A 21789-nucleotide genomic window follows, 5' to 3' on the forward strand; every position below is an offset into this window, starting at 1 on the left:
AGTGTTCCTGGGCTCAGACTTGTACCTAAAACTATGCATTGTGTAATGTTTACAGATTTTTTTTTTCTATAATGCACTGTCTATATACCACAGTTCACACAACTCATTACAATACACATGAGGTTCATAAGAACATTGGGTACATACAGTAAAATGTTTTGGGGTAATTCAACTAGTTTTAGCTAAATTAAATGCAATCCAGTCAGGAAATACAGTTCAACTGACAATTACAAATTAATTTATTTATGTCATGTTTCTTGGGTCACCGGAGAAGTTGACACTAATCACCGACTTGCTGCTCTAGCTATTTCACTAACAATAGTCATAAGCTAAAATTATTTTTAACAGAATAAAAGTGTGATGTAAACAAACCTATCTATCCATATTTAATTAAATTATAATGAGGAAGAGGAAATGCAGTTCTGGGTACTGTTTAAGGTCGCATTACACCATTTAAATGTTGCATTCTCTGTCACATCTGCTTATTGACAAGTGAATTGTATGTGACACCTGAGAAAAGAATTGCTGGGGTGACACCATGCATTTTAATATTCAGTCCTCATTTTGTGCATGTTGAGGAAAGAATCATTTTACCCTTTGCATTCCTGCATAGATTAACCATCAACAGAAGGGTCTCAACAAAAGCCTGAAGAAGTCAGTGAATAGCCTTTTATTTAGTTTTCTTGGGTTTTTAATCATTATGTACTATTTCTCTAAATAAGAGACTTTTTTTTTCAATTTCTTCTCAAATCACATATGCTTTTTGTATATTTCACAAGAAAATTACTAAGTTTTCAGGTTCACTTAAAAAGCACTCAAAAATTTAACAAGAAAGGGGAGAAAACCTGAGCACTTTGGTTTTAATTCACACAGTTGCTTAATGTCAAAAAGCCACTAAAATCAATGTCATCATGCAGAAATGTACTTACTTGATTTTATTATTTATAAATTTGGTTAGTTATTGATGGAGTTTTAAAGCTCCTCACAGAGCAAAAACGTATCTATTTTCATAACTTGCAGACTTTATACCTCTAAATTAGGTTATGTGTGACGTTCCCAACTTTCCTAGGGTTCCTCTTACTCATATTCTAGTAGAAGAGTTACAAGTGCAAGGTAGGGCTTTGTTTACATTCTTTCTGTAATACCATAAGACAACATGAACCTGGCTACAAAAACATGAAGTAACGACAATATTATTTTATTATTCTGAATAGTCACCAGAGGTAAGTGCACTGATAAAACATATTATAAATCAATTACCGAAAGAATGTCCAGGACTAAAAAGTTCTTTATTTACAAATTATTTCAAATAGTACCTAGCTTGGAACTTAGACCTATAAAAGAATGCAAATCCTTCTTTACAGAAAAACAAAAACTTCAAGACACTTCCACTTCACAAGATTCACCTCAAACGTGAGTATGGTCACATTCAAGTTGACTCCGCATGAGCCAGCTCAACTCCGAGAAGGCATGGGAAAACAGATTCTGAAGTCGAGGACAGAGAGATGGATGTTGAACCCAGAAATAGATGGCTGCAACAGGTGACTCACCAGCAAGCACCAAGTACCAACTTGGAGGCAGTGGCACAGTACTCACCTTTGAGACTGTGGGAGAGGTTAAAGTTGATTGGATTTAAATTGATGCAACGGGTGCGTCAACAAGTACTAGCCTGCAAACAAATTTTACAAACCTCAGTTCAGTTAGATTCAAACTGAATTATTTCCTTGACAAATCCTGACAATAATAACAAGGAACTGTTTTGTTTCAGGTAGAGCACTCTGTAAATGAAATCTTGCTCAGCTCTAAGGTCAATGGAGCCACCAGTTTGATGCCACTGCCTCTGACCAGAAGACTCCAAAGGAGGGATGGGACTTCTGTCCTCCACTAAGCACAAACTTTAGAGTGCCTTGATGTGCCTTATAACCTGTACTTTGGGCTCCATACTTCTGCTGAGCTCCAAAACATACTCCTGCTGCTCAACAGATGCACACAAAGTACGAATTTTATCTTATTTAACCAAAATAAATTGCTGAAACCACTAAGTGGTGCACTCTAACATAACTACAGATCACCTTTGACAGTCTTTCCCTACCCCAGGTGAATGACCTGACCACTGAATAAAAGTTTATAGAGGAATACAGGAGTATAGAGGAATACACTTTTCCCTTTTGGGATCCGTTATTTACCTGCTGTCTCTCAAACAAAGAAGTGCTGAAAATCCATCAGTAAAGCAACTAAAGGCAATATGAATTATAAAGTTATAAGCTCCTATATAACTTACAGAGTTAAATTAAAGAAATTTTCAACCTAAATTTTTACATTACAGACATTTTATCCAACCACACAAGGTCATTTTCTCTGAGGTTACTTGGGTGCCCTATTTACACAGATAACTGTCTTAGGCTTACCAAATACCATTTTAAAAACATCTCCTTCCTTAACAGAGGGTATTCTTTCCTATTTTTATGGCCACTTACAGAAACCCAATACAACATGTCACAGCACCACAACGACAAGGGACCCATAATGCTCCTTCCAGCTTCATGTGCTTCATTAATCAGCCTCTAAAACAGGATCCATTGAATGTACCTCATAGTTATATAAATGTACTGCCTATTTTATATGTAATGTAGAAACACACAAAAATCACCTTTCCTGTATTTTATCTCTTAGCTTTTATTTTGGTCACGTCCACTGTCAGAACTCTTCCTTTCCTGAAGCTCCATTTTGCAACACATCAAGTGGCCTGTTTGGTGCTGTGCACTCAGTTCACAAAGACTTGAAAATTCCCCTTTTGGCTGAGCAAAGACCTGAGAAAGAGAGGGTGAAGTAACATATACAGCAGTTCCCAGTGTGATTACAGGGACCAGAGTCCTGTTCCTAACACTTTCCATGATGGCTACAACTGAGCAGATATGGCAGCAGAATTTATGGAGTCTTTCTTTCCCATGTAACTTTACAGTAAGGTGAACGGAGAAGGTACCTGCAACACACTGAGTCGGGGTTACTGCTTATCTGTTCTATGCATTCTCTATTTAGTTTTTCTCCTTAGTGGCTTCTTCCACAGGAAAATGCATACAACTCGTGGTCTTCTTTCTGTACTTTATTCTCGATGCACTCTTTAAATTTTAAGACTAAAATATATGCCACTTGTGCTTTGAAATTTAAAGTTCAAGCCCCCAAAGGATAACATAAGAGCATTTCAAAAGTCAGTATTAACTTTGATAAATACATCATGTTTCACTTTTGTAGCTTTCCCATCCTTTCCTGTTTCTCTTTCTCTTCTTTTTCTCTCCTCCAGTCCTGAACTGCTTATGTGACCAAAGAAAACAATGCAAACATAATTTAAGTTTTCTCAAACCTCTACTGAACTAGACATTTTTCAAACTTTTAGAGTCTGAATAAAACTATGATTTCATCATATTTAATGTCCTGTATTTGAATTTCATCCAAAAGCGAAAGCAAAAATTATGATTTAGATGTGTCTTTGATAAATATCACCAATATGTTCATGCTACATAGGACACAATGATAGATATTGTCCATATCAGAGACAGGATGCTTAAACACTCACGAAACAATATGTTCTGGCAACAGTTCTGTTTCACTTGCCTGCCTAAAACCCATCACTGATCTCTGGAACAAAAAACTCATCTGTATGCATTTTCATGTACATAAAACCTTCATCTCATGATGATACTGAAATAACTGTGTAAGTGAACAGATACATGCACATCAGACATGCCAGGCTTTTGCAAAATGCAGAACCTTACTACACAAAACATCAGTACTCAGGTTGGCTTCACAGCCTTAAAAATTGATGCCAAGAAACCAGATGATTTGGATAAGATTTGGTTGTAGCCATAAAACCTAGCCTAATAAAACTGATAAAATTTTTCATATCTGCCCCACAGCATACACAAAGCCAATGCAATGTCTGAGAAAAGTAATTATTTTATTAATATTCACCGGAAAATTTCTTATGAAGAAGAATGATTTTAAAACTTTATCTTTCCAGCTGACACTTTCACATAAAGCCAACTGAATTCAATAGGATTCAGGAGCCTGTATATTAGATGGGGTTGGGATCTTACCTTTAGATCTTCTGGATGCCTGGATGCACTGATTCAGAGAGAAATTGATTCTACCTGTGAAATGGTGAAATTTTGCCTTTTAACTTGATCTGTACAAGTAAATAAATAAATCAATCAACTGGTTTATATAGCATGTGAAACCACCCCATTCTTTCTGTGATAATAGTCTTTCTTACCTAGAGATACTATGTCCCCATGGTGGGAAACTACTAAGTCATAGTCAGCGTGCCTGAAATTTCCCTTTTGAGAGGAACATGAGAACATATAGAGACAGAGGAATGTTCTCTGTACCAGAAACCCACATGGCAGCTTGCAGACCTTCAAAGGATGAAGGATACCTATGGACAGATGTTTTATGACTTTTAAGACAGAAGAGAGAATATGAACAATCAAAGGAGAAATACAAAAATCACTTTAACTTCCAGATAGTTATTGTCTTGCTTTTTCTGACACTTACCCTACATTAATGGTGCAGTCAATATGAACTAAATACTTACCAAAAGTACCAGAGATAGGAAAAGAACTTGTTAATGGTGTTGAAAGTTTGAATTAGAAGCTTTATTTACTGAACAAGGCTTTATCAATTACAGCACTGCTAATTCTAATCCAGTTCAACTCTTCAATCTGTTTTTTACCATAAAGTTACTAAATTATTGTTCTTGTCTTCTCAATCTCACTGTCTCATCCTCTTCCAAATCTTTTTCCTTACTCCGTTTGGAAGCATCCTCTACTCTTCTTAATTCAGCCTATTATCAACCCTACCTCTATCCATCTGTGTCTCTGCTTCCTTTCACCATTAGGCAGAGCTTTTAAACTTTCAAAGTCTATTTCTCTGCTTCTTATTAGTCACCAGCTGAGCAATCTAAAATGTTATATAGTCAAGCCATTCAACCAAAATTGCTTTTAATGTTTTTAAGCCTCCTTATCTCTGTTCAGTCCCCTTCTATTTCACATCTCTTTGTGGTTACTGGCTGTATATATTTTCTTACTATTCTCCATAAACTGCCACAGCAATGTCCCAGCACGGCTCTTCATTTACTTTGCTGCCTGATGTTTCTGTGGTTGCTTTCCCTGCTCCCACTCATCACCTCCTAAGGGACCCAAGCTAAAGTTCTGCTTGCTGCCTGACAGTGGTAGTTTCAGTGAGATCATTAACTTTAGGAACAGTCATCTACAGGAAGAGAACATGATTTCTTTTCCCTACCGCAATCCTTCCTCAGTCAGTCCTATCCTGTCCTCTGTGTAGCACAGCTTGCCTGCATGGCAAAAGCAGAGCACATTCTTGAATAACTCAAGCGGAGGAAACCCTAGGGATCTGGTGTCCCAGGCCCTCACAGACAGCACAATAACCTATATAACCAGCCTGGAGCACACACACTTCTCTTTGAAATCACCACCATCAAGATCCCTGGGCCTGGCTGCAGCTCCCCCCAACCCTCAGTGCAAGGACAAACTTCTCAAAACCTAATGTCACATTTAAGAGGGACCATTCAAGTCCCCTATTGTATTTGCCCACCCACACTGCTATACCTGCAGCAGGAGAGTGAAAGGGAGATAGCCTTTGTACCAGTCACACAGGGACTCTCAGTAGAGAAGGTTGATTCTCACTGCTAATGTGAATGTTGAGAACAAAAGAGGTTTGGCCTGGACAGTAAACATGTTTCTCTTGGTAAAATATAATTAATTAATCCTTTTGTGCTGACTTGCTGCCTTGGGGAGTCAACTCAACTTTCACTTATCAACACTACTGGCAAGCTGGCCCAGGAACAGGCTGACCATCCTCTGCCACCTCTGGCCACACTGATCACCTCTGCACACTTTGAACCAGATCTATAGACTATGCCTGATGTAAAGTACCTGGATTTAAGGAAAATCATGAAGGCAACAGGCATGCCAGGATCTGTCATGACCCTGGTATCTCAAGGAAAGTAAGGAGTTATCTGCTCTTTGCAGACTTTCAGGCTGCTCTAGCAGTAATAATTACTACTTGGCATTGTCCCTGCTGTAGCTGCAGTCTTCTCAGTCAGAGTCCAGTCCTTAATCTTTTTTGCCCTCTGCCTGTTAGTGATCTCTTTATGTCCTATTTTGTTTCATTTCATTTCATCTCAGAAACAAAGTTAACCACTTACTTTACTCTTCATGATACCACTAGACTTAGGGGTACTTTCACTTGTATAATAAAAAAATCCCTCATCAAAATTAAATTATTTCTGTCCCCTCCCCCCCCTCAATGATTCACTGAAGCATCTTTTATACAGGTTTTCCTCATATTTCTATTTCTTAGTCTTTCTTTGATCTTATTCTTTACTTTACTTCTTCCACAAGATGCACACATTAAAAAAAAACAAAATAAAGCAACAACCATATGCTTCCCTTCTGATCTGTATCCTTATTTACATTAGTAACATCCCATTATAATGAATGATTCACACAATTAAGAACCAAGCTGAATAAAAAGCCAGCTTAGTTTGGCCCTAAAATGGACTGAAGAACAGTTGGAGAAGTAACATTTGTAGAGAGAACAGCTGTTTTTGAAAGAACATGTTTCTCCAAGACTTAATTTACTCCATGAAAAGTTTTACTGACTGGGACAAAAAAAGCTCAACACTTGTAAAGTATCTGGTTCTGCAAAAAGACAAAGGATTTTCTTGTGCCCAAAGAACATTCAAAGTATTAACCAATAAATACTTACAGACTTGTACTCACTGAAGTTTCCAAAGTATTTTAGTCTTTCATGTCATTTAAAATACAGATTACTGTGGCCATTGAAGCTAATGAAAAACTCATTTTGATGAAAAATATAAACCAATTAGCATGATTTAAGACAGACAAAGCAACACCTTATAATGTGCAACATACATAAAGAAGGTTTTGCTGTTGTTATTCTTGTTATCTTTGAGAAAATAACACTGTCTTGAGAGCTATAATGTAAGAACACAGTCTTTATTTTTTTTATTTATTTTCTTCTTTTATTTCAGCATTTGCTTATTTTGTTGCTACTTCTTGCAATACCACTTAGAAAATACTTCAAGAATTGCTTCAGAAATAGCTTGCCACCCCCAAACTATCAGGTGTTTTTACTTTGAGGTTAGTGTTATAATCACACATACAAAGTGCATCGCACTTATTATGCCTATCAGCACAGAAATACAATTCTTTCCTCTCTCTCAAATCAGTCACTTTGTTCTACACACTTCATCATTTAGCTAAACTATCTTATAAGACAGCTGAAACACGAGGTGTCTTGTTGTCAAAGAAGAAAATCTAGTTAACAGTGTATGCTTGAGCAAATTCATAGGCTTCACTGTAAACCAAAATTGTCACCAACACCTGTCTTCCACACTTAGAACCATCACTAACCATGGTTTAACGTGCAAGTCTGCAAAACACTCAAAGGCAGACCAAGAAAGGTCTTTAATCTATTCTTCAAGCAGCAATTCTAATGTGATTTCAGTTGTTGCCTCTTGGCTTTATAATCATACCAGACTGACATTTAGGAGCAACTGATTATTCCCTTTGACTCAGACCAGATAAAACTAGGAAATCTGGCTATTCTTTTACACACCATCACTTCCAATCTACACATTAGTTCTTGCCTTGCATGTAGGCTCAAGACACTACAGGAACTTCAGGAGTGTCCTAGAGGTTCAGACCAGTGGTTCATCAAACCCAGGGCTGCCTCTGCAACAGAGCAGTAAGAGGTGCTTTTCAAGAGTACCACAGGCACACTTTCTACAATCTATTGCCTCATCCAGCATCCAGACTTCATGAATTAGAAACAGTGGACAGTACTAACCTCCCCAATGCTTTTACTATCCATCTATGTAGCTGTTGCTCATAAATTCATGCAATTCTCCTGAACCTAGCAATACTATCCATCTTCACCGTGTCCTGTACTAGTACTAGTAAAAGCCCAAAGTTTTTACTTACTTACACAAAGCCTAAAATATTTTCCTTTGAGTGCTTGAATTTATATCTACTGCCATTTTTTCCTAGTGTACTTCAATACTTGTAGTTTGGGATTGATGAACGACAGTTCCAGTAACCCTTATGTGTTGCCTTCATGATTGTGAAATCTCTGGTCACCTCACCCCTCAACCTTTTCTCCAAACTGAAGAAATCTGTATCTGTCAGTTCACCCTCAGTCTGTTTCAGCCACTTTATCATTTTAGTTGTCCTTCCCTCTGTTTGTTTTTGCAATGGTACTACATCTTCCTTTGGGTCAGGAGGCCAAAATTGAACAAGATGAGAGTGGATGAAGATCTACACAACGGAAAAATTATGCACTTCATTTTGTCTTTAAAATCCTTCTTGATGATGACCAAGATTTTTATTTTTTAAAAAAAACCTTTTTTTGGCCTCTGTTGAAAATGAACTAATGGATTACAAAGAATTGTCAAGACAGCCATGACAAGTCATATTTTTCTTTCCTGAGCTGCAACTGCCAGTTATGAGTAAATTTTAATTTTTTGTTGTTGTTGTTATGTTCAGAGTGTCAGTAAAGCTTTAGTAATAAGCTCCTGCCTTTTCAAATCTCCTCTGTCAGTGAAATCTTGGGCTTTGCAGAGTTCAAGCATACTTCTTAATTGGATGTTAGTTTCTATTTACAAACAGCCTCATTCTCCAGACCTATAGTACCCACAGTCTAGGCAATCACTCTGCAGAAAACCTCTCTCACCTCTTTCTAACCTGGCTTCTTAAAGAAGCAAATCTCATGCAATTACACTACATCTGCGTGTGATAATTTGCCATTCCGTTCCCCAGTTACCTTTGAATCTACTAGACAGTTTAAAACACATTAAACAGAGGGATAAAAACCTCCAAGGCCATTATATCTATAAGTTTCATGGAACTAGAAAACTGGAAAGAAAAAGAGACCCTGATCAGTACCTCCACTAAAGGACAAGCTGTAACATGCAGTCATCCTTAGCAGAAAACCTGCACAGAAAGAGATTTTCAGGTAGTGTTTGTACTTCAGTAGGCAGCAGAGGATGTAATCATAAGGTACAAATCCATCAGAGACCAATCTTCATTAATTCTCATACTCATAGAAGTACATATTGATTCACCTAGGGTAATGAGTCACAGGAAGCCACTTAAATTGTTTCATGGCAGGAGGGGAGCCAGGGCCAGTTGCAGCCTCAGCTGGAGCTGCCAACAGCCCTTCTGCTCAGGTTTGAAGATACTCTCAGATAAAATTACCTAGTCAACAGTGGGACTAGTGCCCCATAGAACAGTACAACAGAAGAAAATTAAGAAAAACTAAGATAACAACTTGTATTTATTTCACCAAAATCCATATCTGTCAGACACAATTGCAACAATTAGCAGAACGGAGAGGGGCACATTTGGAGGAAAGGACTGAGAGTAGGAACAAAGAGGCAGACTGTCCCATGTTTTCCACCAAGCAGCCTTCCACTGGGAACTTTTGCAGCAAGAAGGTCAGAGCTCATCTCCAATAACAGCAAAACCCTCCCACTGGACAAGGTAGCAGCCATCAATCCATGGCGAGCAATTTGGCTGTGCTGGAAGACCGCCAGGAGGGGCAGCATACTCCCCTTCCTCCTCTGTTCCAATCTCAGCAAGGGTCCAAACGGTGTTGCTACTCAAGGGAACAAAACACTCCAATGTGCCTAGTTCACATGGTTCACTCTGAGCATCAGCTTCCCACAGATATTGAATGTCATGGTCATGAGGACACTCCAGGCCCCAGTTGACCTCTGGCTATGTCTGGATCTTGCAACAGAGCCTGCTTAGCAGCCCCTGGCTCTGCCAGTTGTGGTCAGATTCCACGGGTTTGTGCACCTTCTCCTATCAGTGCTTGAGCAGCCTCAGTTCTAGCTGGCCAGCAACAGCTGCCTGCCAGCATACAGTCAGCAAGCCCTCTGCCACACTGCCTCTGCAGGCAGCAGCAGCTAAGCCTTGCTTCTAACCTGTCTTACTTCTTACTCATGGCCACCTTTCTTAGAGCAGTGTCCCACTCAGAGTGACGTCCCGGTGTTAGAAAGATAAATTACTTGTCAGTAGAATTGCCTTGTTGAGGTTTAGGGCTTAACATGTTTCAGTAATCTCAGACCTAGGGAGAGGTTAACAAAGCTTGGGGAGAAGGCTGTATTACTGATAGTGGACACAAAGAATGCAGAATTCATGTGCCCTAAGGACATCTGGCAGAACTCCCTAGATAAGTAAGAAACAACAAACCCAACTCAGCAACTGTGCTGAAGTCAGCTCCAGCTGGGTAAAAGGTAATTCTGATAGGAGGAGATCATGACCACCAACTCACAGACCCAAGAAACCTACTGACCAAAGGAAGAGAAAGACTGAGCATGGGGACTAATTAGTATGAGAAGCAAGGGAATCATTTAACCAACAGAAGATAGAATATTAACTAATAAGAGAATATCTTTAGTGCTAAAGTCCAACACAGTTCTAAAAACCAAGCCTGCTCATACTGCTTTGATAGGCTGAGACAAGAAGAACAACATGTGACACAATTTTTCCTTGGAAGAGCAATTCTTTGCTATTGTTGGTAAGTATAAACGGATTTTTGTGTGTGTGTGGGTTTGTTGTTGTTGCTGCTTTTGTTTCTATTTTAGTTTTTTTCCCCCCTCTTTCACTCTGATCAAAACAGATTCTAGTTCTAACAACCTGACAGACCATAAAGTATACTAAACTTTAATATTCTCAAACAAAATCAGATATTCCTCTCAGTGAAGGAACTCATTTTCCTCCACAGTTACTTACCATCAAAACATTTAGTTGACTTGCGCTTATATTTTCAAATTCTTATTATTCCCTTGATATTTTCAATAAGGCTATTAAATTAGAGCTATATGTATGTAGGCAGCCACCTCATGTGAGGAGAGGTGACTGGCACAAGATGATGCAATGCAAGAGGGAAAACAGGGAAGTTATCAAATTGGAACAGCTTTCCTCTTCTTTTTGTCAAGCCAACAACTGGGAGGACCTGTGTTAGCGCCACTGTACTAAGGCTACATCAACATGATTTGATATTCCAAGCTAAATTATAAGCACGCATTTAATTTCTGCCTTTAGGAAAATGAACTGAAATACTGTAACATCCATAATTATAATTTTCAGGATTACATAAATCCCTAATGGAGAACAGCATGAACCTTGAGTACATGTGTGCCCTGTGACAAGAAATTTGTTGCACGTAACAGAACAAGTTACGTGTTATTATCCAGATCTGCATCACTCCTTAGCAGGACAAAAACACAATAAAGGAAGGAATTGTTATTATGGCTTCATGCAATAAGCAGTGCAGAATCCACAGTCTGTCCCAAAGAAGAGAGAGTGAAGTTGGTTGCTTGATTGGTTATTTTTAAAATTAACTATTCCCATGAAAAATTCATACAGCAATCACCAAAAAAAAAAAAAACAAAAAACAAAAAAACAAACCTTAAAAAATTCAAACCAAAACCCAACAAAGAATTAATGGGGAAACAGCATCCATGGTGGTAGCAATGGTCTGTGTGCTGGTGGCAACAGTGGTGGCAATAGAAAGGGACCTGGAAAGTGAAAGGCTAAAGATTAAATTCGATTTGTACAACAACAGCCTAAATCATTGATGTCATTCACTTGAATTCTGTATGCAGTCTGAAACAGCAGAAGCAAAAGAGATAAATATGGCTCCTGTCAACTTTAATGACCTGTTAACAATCTGGGTTTTGTGAATTTGGCCTCTTTATTGCTGATGATTTTAGCAGTAGCATTCTACCAGTGAGCTCACTACACAGTCCAAAGTTAACTCCCTCTAACACCTCTCTGGGTGGAAAGATCCAACAGAAACATAAACAGCTGCCAATGTCTTCAGCTCCCCTTCACTTAATATTTTTATGATGCAGTCAGAAGTTTCAAGACATGGTGGAATCACACCAAACTGTAAAACTGAATTACCCAGCAGATATACTGATTATGTTTCTGCTTTAGTCTATAATGTGAACACACAAAACTGCTGTAGAAATCTCTCGGAGCTGAAGAGCCTAAGGATATTTGCTATACTGCACATTTGGGGTCCTCAGCAGAGAGGAATTAACCAAAGCTGAGAACAATGCTGTGACCCACGTGGTTCGTTAAGCCCTAATCATAAAGGATGCACAGCAAGACATTGTGAGTCAATGAGGCAGCACAGGAAAACATTTTCAGTTGAATTTTATAGATGCACTTGGTCTCTTTTTCCCTAAAACAACAAGATAATTATTCTGCACCTAAAATTTAAAATTAAGCTTTATCAGGAACAATATTTTACTACTAATTAGTGCTAGTGGAAATGTTTGTTTGTTTGTTTTATTTCTGCTGAAAACATCTTTCCTGTTAATCACCTCCAGATTTTCACCTTGTTCACTTTTACAAATTGCTAATATTGTGCTAGGAGAAACCGGTAAAGAGTATATTTACTCATAGAAATAGCACAAATTTAAAGTCCTAAAAATGCAATCCTTAGTCATGCTGTTGAATGTTAAAAGCAACAACCCTATTAAGATTTATCAGATTCCTTGTGTGAATTCACCAAACACAGAAGAGCAGATCAGAGACACAGAGGATATGTTTCACTCTAAAGGGATTACAAAAAACTATCAGTATATTTAGGAATAACCTGGTACTAAAAATTCTTTCTTTAGAGTCATGTCAACTTAAGTCTGTCTTGGAAATGCCTGAGGATAAGAAACATACAAGGAATACCACAGGCAGGGTATTGCAGGCTCCTGACTCCATATTGCACTTGCTACAACCTTACAGATGATATAATAATGGAATGTAAGTTATTTTGAAGTAAAGACCATAAGAATTGGAGGAAGCAAGAAAATAATCTGGTCTTGTTGTCCTGATATGTGCCAAGATCCCACATCTGGATCTGAACTCAAATCCTGTGAGCCTGTTCCAGAATTGTCAGTTAACGTGAATCCAAACCATGGATCTAACATAGATTAATATCTTTATTCTCTAACATTGAATTGACAATAGAGTAGTTCTTTTCAGCTTAGACCAAATTTAAAAAGCAACATGAATGTAATATTTTCTTATTTTGTTATAGGCAAGATACCTATGGGGAGAGAAAGAGAAGTGTTGCCGTTTGGGAATGGGGAGGAGGGGGAAATAGCACTTCTGATGCTTGTGACTTTTCTGTGGTTTTTGTAATATTATTTCTCAAAGCTTTCTACATTTCAGTCCAATTTACATTTATCTTCCCATTTCCTAATAGATCAGCAAAAATGACTTTATTATGTTACAGAACATCTCTTTGAAAAGAGATAATCTGCAAACGACAAATTGAGGAAGAAAAAAAAAGCAGAGACTTTCTGCAGAAGGAAAGTATCTCCTAAGATAAAAGGGACAACATGATAAAGACACATCTATAAGATCATTAAGTGATACCTTTTAATCTGGTTACATAAAACAGCATTACAGTAAATTGCAACAGTTGTAAGAACAGCAACTTCATCAGAGTTGAAAATAAGACCATGATTGGTTGTGATTCACCAGCCACAGCAGATAGAACTGCATTTCATCTTTTAAATTTACTACATGTTCTTTCTGCTTTTGTGAAATCCTATGAAATTCTTGAAAAAAAATATTGTAGGCTTTTGGCAGGTATGCCTTAAGCAGTATCTTCCCTCTGATGGCCTTGGTGGCAGTATGTTTCTAGTTCTTAGTCTTGAGGCTTGATTTTAAGTTTTAATAACACTAATCAACACTTTTTCAATTTCTAGTTTAAATGAAGGTAATTTAAAAAAAAATCTTATAAGAAAAGCTGATCAATCTTGACCCATAATATTCTCTTGCACATCATTACTAGTTGAGTTTACTATTCTCCCTTAGTCAATGAAGTCAGAAGCACTTGTTGTCCATAGTCATTTGGATTATGAATATACACAGTTCATAACTACATACCTATTTACCCATGATTTTGCATGCAACACAGCAACACAACTTGGAAAATCTATGTTAGGAGCACAGTCGAGATCTTTGACTTGTATGTGCACTTTTCTGTAGTGCCTTGAGAAACAAATAACCTTCCCCTAACTACCTTTCTCTTACAAACAAGTATTTTGCTTCAGCTCCCAAAGTCTTTTTGTTTGCCACCCTAACATCTAAACTGCCTAATGAATGCCTTCATTCCAATAACAAACAAAAACACAGCAAGCTCTCCTTAATCTGCAAGGCTGCCACAAAGAAAACATGTATAAATCTTCCTTATATGGATCTTAATTTGTACTTTTCAGTCTCATTAGACTCAACGTGCCATGACAAAAAATTGCACTTCCCAAAATATAATTACTTACTTTCTAATTCCTCAGATAAATGAACAAACCACAAGGCCAAACTGAAGGACTCAAATGGAAACAACCAAAATAAAACCACCCAAACCCCAAACAACAACAAAAAAATCCCAACCAAAAAACGACTATACATAAACACTGCATGTATACATACATACTTATTTTCCACACATTTTTTCAGACTTATCTGTCGTAAGTTTCAACTAGTGATTCTACCATTTTCTCAAAGACTGACAAAAGCACAATAGCTTTACCCTCTCAGAACAGAGCAGCTGAGAAAGACAGAGTGGTTTTCAAATACCGATGGATTTTGATGCACAGCTGGTGGAGTTACAGCAGGACAATACAGGAGAGGTATTGTGTAAGGAACTTGTTTAAAACAATTCTGTACTTTTCAATAAAAGGAGGGATATGAAGATTTTCTGGGGCAGCCAAATATTTTCACACATATCCAGGTTTATCAACAAGTAAAAGGAAAAAAAGGCAAGGAAGAAAGAGGTATCCACATCCAGCTAAAGATATAGACCTACCTTTTTTTTTTCTAAAGGAGAGTGAGGGAATGAGGGGAATTGGTTTTTAGTTTTATGCAGAAAAGTTAATGCAGTATCTTATCAACAAAAATGGTCCTGAGTATTTCTGGAAAAGTTGTACAGTAGTAGTGGTATGTTTCTAATAATGTACTTTCAATTTTAGTAACTGGTCAAATTACATTAAAGTACAACACAGATGGACAGTATTATTTTAACTCTATCTAAACACAGCTGTAAAGAATTTTTATCAGCCAAGGCACTTTGATATCTACAATAAATTTATTCATTCAGACCTTTCTAGAGTATCATTAAATAAAGAATGGTTTCCAGTCTTTTTAACCCATAACAGCTGTGCTACAAACCATACACTACATCTTATGAATTAATCACTAGTCATACAGGGTTGCAGTTATGGAACTTTAGGAAATGAGAAACTCAATGTAGACATTGGGGTTTAGCTTTGATTGGCAAAAGTTTTTGAAGAAAAATAGAACTACTTTGCAAGAATACGAGACTTGGTCATTTTTATCCATTTCCTTGAGCCAATTTTTCTCACAGTGAGGAGAATTAGAGCATTTTAAATATTAGATTCACAGGAACAAGTGAGAAAGAAAATAATGGCATTTGATTTAGGAAACAGGAGAAGCAGACATCTTTATCATTATAAGGGTTTATTATTGAAAATGAGTACATCAATGTAAAATCTTACTACAGAGAGAAAATAAAAGTGATCTCAGGAAAATCTTAGATGTGGTTAAAGTGAATCATCATGAATAGGCTGGTCATTTGGTTCAGTTCATGTCTTGAAATAAACTATAAAGTACTTTGCTGCTGGAAATGCTTTCAGAAACTACCGAAATCACTGGCTTCTCAAAAGAACTTTTTGAAACATGACTTAAATTTTATTTCTCCTGTCTCTCTCCTATCTTTGCTTCACACCTTCTCCCCCTGCTTGATTCCCACTCAGCCGACCATCCAGTTTTCCATGGATTTTCTCCACAGCAACATTCAGCTTCTCCAGTTCGTGTGTTTCAGCAGAATGGGAAAAAAAAATGGCTGTTCAAGCTCCAGAAGGGCTAGAAGAGGGGGAATCTACTCTGCCACCACAGACACTCACAGGTGCTTCTTCAGTTCAGTCGAGCATTTGGTTTACTTTTCTCATGAAAGCTCCACAATGCAGCTTAGCAGGGGAAGGGCTACTCTTATAAGAAACAGAAAAGAAATAAAAACAGGTAGCTGCTCCAGCTGCACCCAGCTTGGAGGTGACAGAAAGCCCAGACCACTGACATAGCACACTTCAAATTTCTCCTCTCTCTCTTTCTGAAGCAGTGCTGCACTCTTTCGAGGACTACAGAAACTATGGTGTTTATGTTGGTGCTGGGGTATAAAAAAAACCATCTGGGAACCGTCTGACTTTTCTGACTATACTTTTCAATAGAAGTGAAAAGAAGCTGCTGAAGACAGTTTTGTGAGATATAAAAGAAAAGCTGGGCTACACCTGAGCAAGACTCTGAGATTAGCTTACTTGATTAGAAGCCTAACCAAGGCCACAGATTTGATCCCCATACAGGCTATTCACTTAAGAGCTGGACCTGATGATCTTTGTGGGTCCCTTAAAGTTCAAAATATTCTATGAAACAAACAAAAGTAGTAAGGTTTGTGAAGCTCAGGAATATTAAAAAGCATCTGGAAAACACTTATAAAACAGAAATGAAAACTCTATATATCATATTAACTCTGAAGGAAGACTATTTCAAGTCTAATCCAACCGTTTCTTACTAATTTCTCCCCAAATTTCCATAAACATCACCGGAAAAAGTGTAAAGAAAATCAGTAGTTAACAGAGATGAGTTCTCCTTGCTTTCAAATCTAGTTGCTAAATACAGAATTCTGTTTCAAAAAAAAAAAAAAATCCGAAGGGAAATTTAGAAAATGACTGTTGCTTGATTTGCATTTTTCAAATCTACATTTGTGTATGGGATTATGTTTAAAAACAGAGATAAAGAGATGTTTTAACTTCATCAAAAATCAAAAAGTATTTTCACTTGAAAATATCCATTGAGCTAAAAAATAAATTAGTTGGAAAATTCAAATAAGATGTAAAAGATGTTAGCAAGCTCCATGGAATTTCATTCTTCCTTGACATAACTTGTCTGATGTAGATAATAAGGGGTTTTAACCAAGTTTCGTTAAGAGGCAGAAAAATAAAGTAATTTTTAAAACACACGTGCCTAGAATGTGTTTATTGTGTTCAAATACTCAATATCATTCTGCTGTCAGTCATCCTCAGCCCTAGCTAATCTCCTTCATTTTTATTGATTCCTCCATGATGCTGCAATGTCAAAACCTGTAAGTATCCTAAATGACTGCTACTAGTGCATTCAAGGTAGTAACAGTTCACTTATAATGCACAAAATCTTGTAGTAAATAATGTTATGAACACACAAAAATCACTGGTAAAGTCTACTATGTAGATTTATATATGCTACATAGAACTCACTGACTTTATCAGGCAAAACCAGGTACAAATTTTATCCCATTCTCCTAAGTGATAGCAGATATGGAAACTACAGCTTTGAGAAGGTAAGCTACTCTGCATTGAATGTGTAGATATAAAGAAAAGTGAAAAAAGTAGTGATGAAATGGTTAGACCATACATTTGAAGTAAAATAGATTTTGTGTGTGAAATTAAAGTAGAATTCAACATGCCTTGTAATTTCCTTGTTTCTCTGTACTTCTTGGGGCATGAGCACTCATTTAGAGAAGACAGAATTGGAAGGGGTGATATCTTTAGTATAGTTTAGTTTTACCAGTATCTCTCAAACTGCTGAGTATCTTTCCAGCCATATCTTCTTTGCTTCCCTTTTTTCTTCTTTCTCCTTCTCTCATGCACACACTTGTACACCCAGTGCTATTGAAATCTTCATCTGCTCCCAGATCAAAACCTGTCATTAAAATATAGCTTTAAACAAAAATACACTAAAACAAAAAAGGAGAAAGGTGGAGTGTGTGGAAATAAGTGGAAATGTCCTCATTTTCCTCTGCCTTCCTGTCCCTAGCATCACAAGAAAGTAACCACTTCCCTGAAGTGTATTTAAATGTCTGAAAAAGCACAGCAGTGACCTTCAAGGATACATTTGGGAAGAAGTCAAATAATAACCACTTACAGGAGTAAAATGTTGTTCAATGCACTGTCCTCTTCAACGCACTGTTCAAAACACAGCCAGTACTTCAGACAGAGTAATAAAAGTTCATCTTAAGTGCTTATGGAGGGAAGAAACTAGTTTTGTACCTGGTACTTTCAGCTTACTAATTTGGATCAAGGAGTCCTCCTGCTTCCAGCTCAGACCTTTCCCCAGCCCTTCCTTGGAAGGCTGCTAGCATACAAAGACCAATTAATACTTTGATATTTCTTAAGGAGATGGGCTCAAGATCTATCTAACTTAGCTCAGAAAAGAGTCTGCAATGTCCTTGTGTGCTGCATTTCCTTCCTTCCAATTCTTCTTCAACTGAGGTTAAGAATTTTAGGGAAGTATATGGGTTCAGGTGATGGGCTGTTTCCTGCAGTTCCCAGTCCTATCCATCCTGTCATTTTTCAGCTCTAGAGCTGATCAGAAGCGTACTTCTCCTGCAAGTGAAGCACAGCCAGAGGAAAGGGGGTGCACCCAGACTGCACAGAGTACAGTACATGGAGGAGGCAGTACATGGCAGGAGCAATCTAATATCTCTCAGGTGAAGTGTGCTTGGCTTTTGCACCACTCTAAACTCTCAGATATCTTTTCCCTTTACACAGGTGTCCTCTACTTATCCTTTAGGTTAAAGGTCTAGCACCTTATTTTCACTGATCCCCTCATTATGAATTGCTCATAGTAGAATCATAGAATCAACTGGGTTGGAAGAGACCTCTGAGATCATCAAGTCCTACCCTTGATCCAATCCCACCGTGATTACTAGGTCACGGCACTCAGTGCCACATCCAGCCTAATCTTAAAAACCTCCAGGGACAGTGAATCCACCACCTCTCTGGGCAGCCCATTCCAATGCCTGATCACTCTCTCTGTAAAGAACTTCTTTCTAATATCCAATCTAAACCTCCCCTGGCACAGCTGAAGCTCATGCCCTCTTGTTCTACTGCTGATTGCCTGGGAGAAGAGACCAACCCCCACCTGGCTATAACTTCCCTTCAGGTAGTTGAAGAGAGTGATGAGGTCACCTCTAAGCCTTCTCTTCTCTAGACTAAACAACCCCAGCTCCCTCAGCCTCTCCTCATAGGACTTGTGCTCAAGTCCCTTCACCAGCCTGGTTGCTCTTCTCTGGACCCGCTCCAGCACCTCAATGTCTTTCCTGAAGTGAGGAGTCCAGAGCTGAACACAATACTCAAGGTGTGGCCTCACCAGCACTGAGTACAGGGGAAGGATCACTGCCCTGCTCCTGCTGGCCACACTGTTCCTGATCCAGGCCAGGATGCCATTGGCCTTCTTGGCCACCTGGGCACACTGCTGGCTCATGTTCATCTTCCTGTCAATCAGCACCCCCAGGTCCCTTTCTGCCTGGCTGCTCTCCAGCCCCGTTCACCAGCACTCTTTGGGCCCGGCCCTCCAACCAGTTCCTAACCCAGCACAGAGTGCCCCTGTCCAAGCCATGAGCTGCCAGCTTTTCCAGGAGTATCTTATGGGAGACAGTGTCAAAGGCTTTGCTGAAGTCCAGATAGACACATCCACAGCCTTCCCCTCGTCCACCAGGTGAGTCACCTGATCGTAAAAGGAGATCAGGTTGGTCAGACAGGACCTGCCCCTCCTGAACCCGTGCTGGCTGGCTCTGATCCCTTGTGAATCCTGTAGGTGCTGTGTGATTGCACTCAGGATGATCTGCTCCATAACCTTGCCAGGCACTGAGTTCAGGCTGACAGGCCTGGAGTTTCCCAGGTCCTCCTTGCAGCCCTTTTTGTAGATCGACGTGACATTCGCCAACTTCCAATCAACTTCAGTAGTTTTAATCTGTGGGTATTGTCCAGACTAGGTTCATTTTTCTCTTCCAGAATTTCACTATTTGTGTATGTGTCATCTAATGTAAGGGTTGATGTGGTAATTGCTACCCTTCTGTGGAAATGCTCAGTAATCACTGCATAAACCTTGCATAACATCCAGAAAGCAGTTTAGAGTTGGCTCCAGACAGCCTTCATTTACATATCCAAACACATTTTTGTGAAGCTAAACTAAGTGTATGTTTTTCAGGGAAGTCATACACTCAAAATTACCATGTTCCTCAATCTCTTTTCCACAAAAAGGTTACCCTTACAAGGGAGATGGAATTTACTACCAGACTGCCAGCTACTGTCAAGCAGAAGCCCTTCTGCCCAGAGAACACACAATAATACCATTCCCAAATCCAACTTAAAATCAGCCTTGGACAAAATACTGTCCACGTTGCATAACCAGTTATATCTGCTAGGAAAAAAAAAAAAAGAAAACAAAATGCACAAACTAAACCCAGACACAATATAAAAAGAAAACCAGAAAGAAAAAGATTCAAGAATTATTTCCCTTAGGGTGAAGTTTGACTAGGGTCATGTGCCCATCTATCATCTCACTAGGTGTTTTGGTGATTGCAGCTGTAATACAAACCAAAAATTAGGCTAGACAGCAAGGTAGAAAAGAACTTCCGATGGCATAAAAGTATAAATTATTTCATTTTGCTAATCATTTAAAAAACATAATGATCTAAGTCATCTGAACAGAACAAGCAGTATTAAGTATCAAACTCTGCATCACAATTAGAGAGTACTTCATCACGCCAAATATATCCGGAGGAACTATTCACAAAGAGGATTTAATCAACAGCTGATAATAATAATGCCCACCAGATGGAATAATGTGAATAGCAATATATGCAAACACATGCTTTTGTTTTTTCAGAGAAATAACCTTCTGAAAAAAAAAAAGTCAGTAAGAAAGTGACAATAAATGAACAGGGAAAAAAAGTCATAAGAGCAGCATAAAAGTAGAATTTAATTAAAAGTTTCAAATGTAAATATTAGCCAAAGAATAAAAAAATAGATATATAAATAAAAAATAAGTAGAGAATGTTGAGTGTGACAGCATCAAAACAAAGAAAAAAACTCATAAAAGAGCAACAGTGAAAATAGGAGAATGGAAAGAAAAAGCATACCATGCTCTCTGAAATTGAGATGAAAGAAGACAATTTAAAGATCATTTGTCATTCACTGTTGTCTTAAATTAACACAGGTTGAAGAAATACTTTCTTAAGTAACCATCTAACATAACTTCTGAAAAAAAATTATAAAGCTAATCAAGGCCAAAAAAAATTGAAGAACAGGTTTCAAAAAGGTGTTCGTTCCAAAATGCATAATAATAAATCTACTTACTGCAGATTTATATTTCTGAAGGTCAAAAAAATAAAAAACCTATGAGTATAAACACTGGGACTAAATCAACACTGAAAACGACTAGACCCCAGACTGCAACTAGACCCACTTCTGCGTTCTCTGCTTGGCATTCAGTTGACACCTAATCTTGAAAACTTCTAAACACTCCGTGCACTTCAGTCTCTGACCGAAGTCCTGGAACAGTAACTGCATGCCCAGAAGTGTCTCAGGTCTGTACTAACAGCTCCCATGCTGGTACATCAGTCATGACGCAGCTTGAATGAGATTCAGAGGCTGGGATTTTCACTGCTTCAGTTTGCTAAGTAATGGTGTGGTTGCTGTCTCCGAGTAAGGTAACATGACCACAACTCTGCAAATGCAACTGTAGCTCTCTAACCTGGCTTGAGGAATTTATATTGAATTTTGTGTTAAGCAGGACTCAGATAAAATTCAGAAACTGACATGGAAGCAAGGAC

Source organism: Myiozetetes cayanensis, unplaced genomic scaffold (assembly GCF_022539395.1).
Source record: "Myiozetetes cayanensis isolate MyiCay16 unplaced genomic scaffold, myiCay2020 scf1, whole genome shotgun sequence".
NCBI classification, from domain to species: Eukaryota; Metazoa; Chordata; class Aves; order Passeriformes; family Tyrannidae; genus Myiozetetes; species Myiozetetes cayanensis.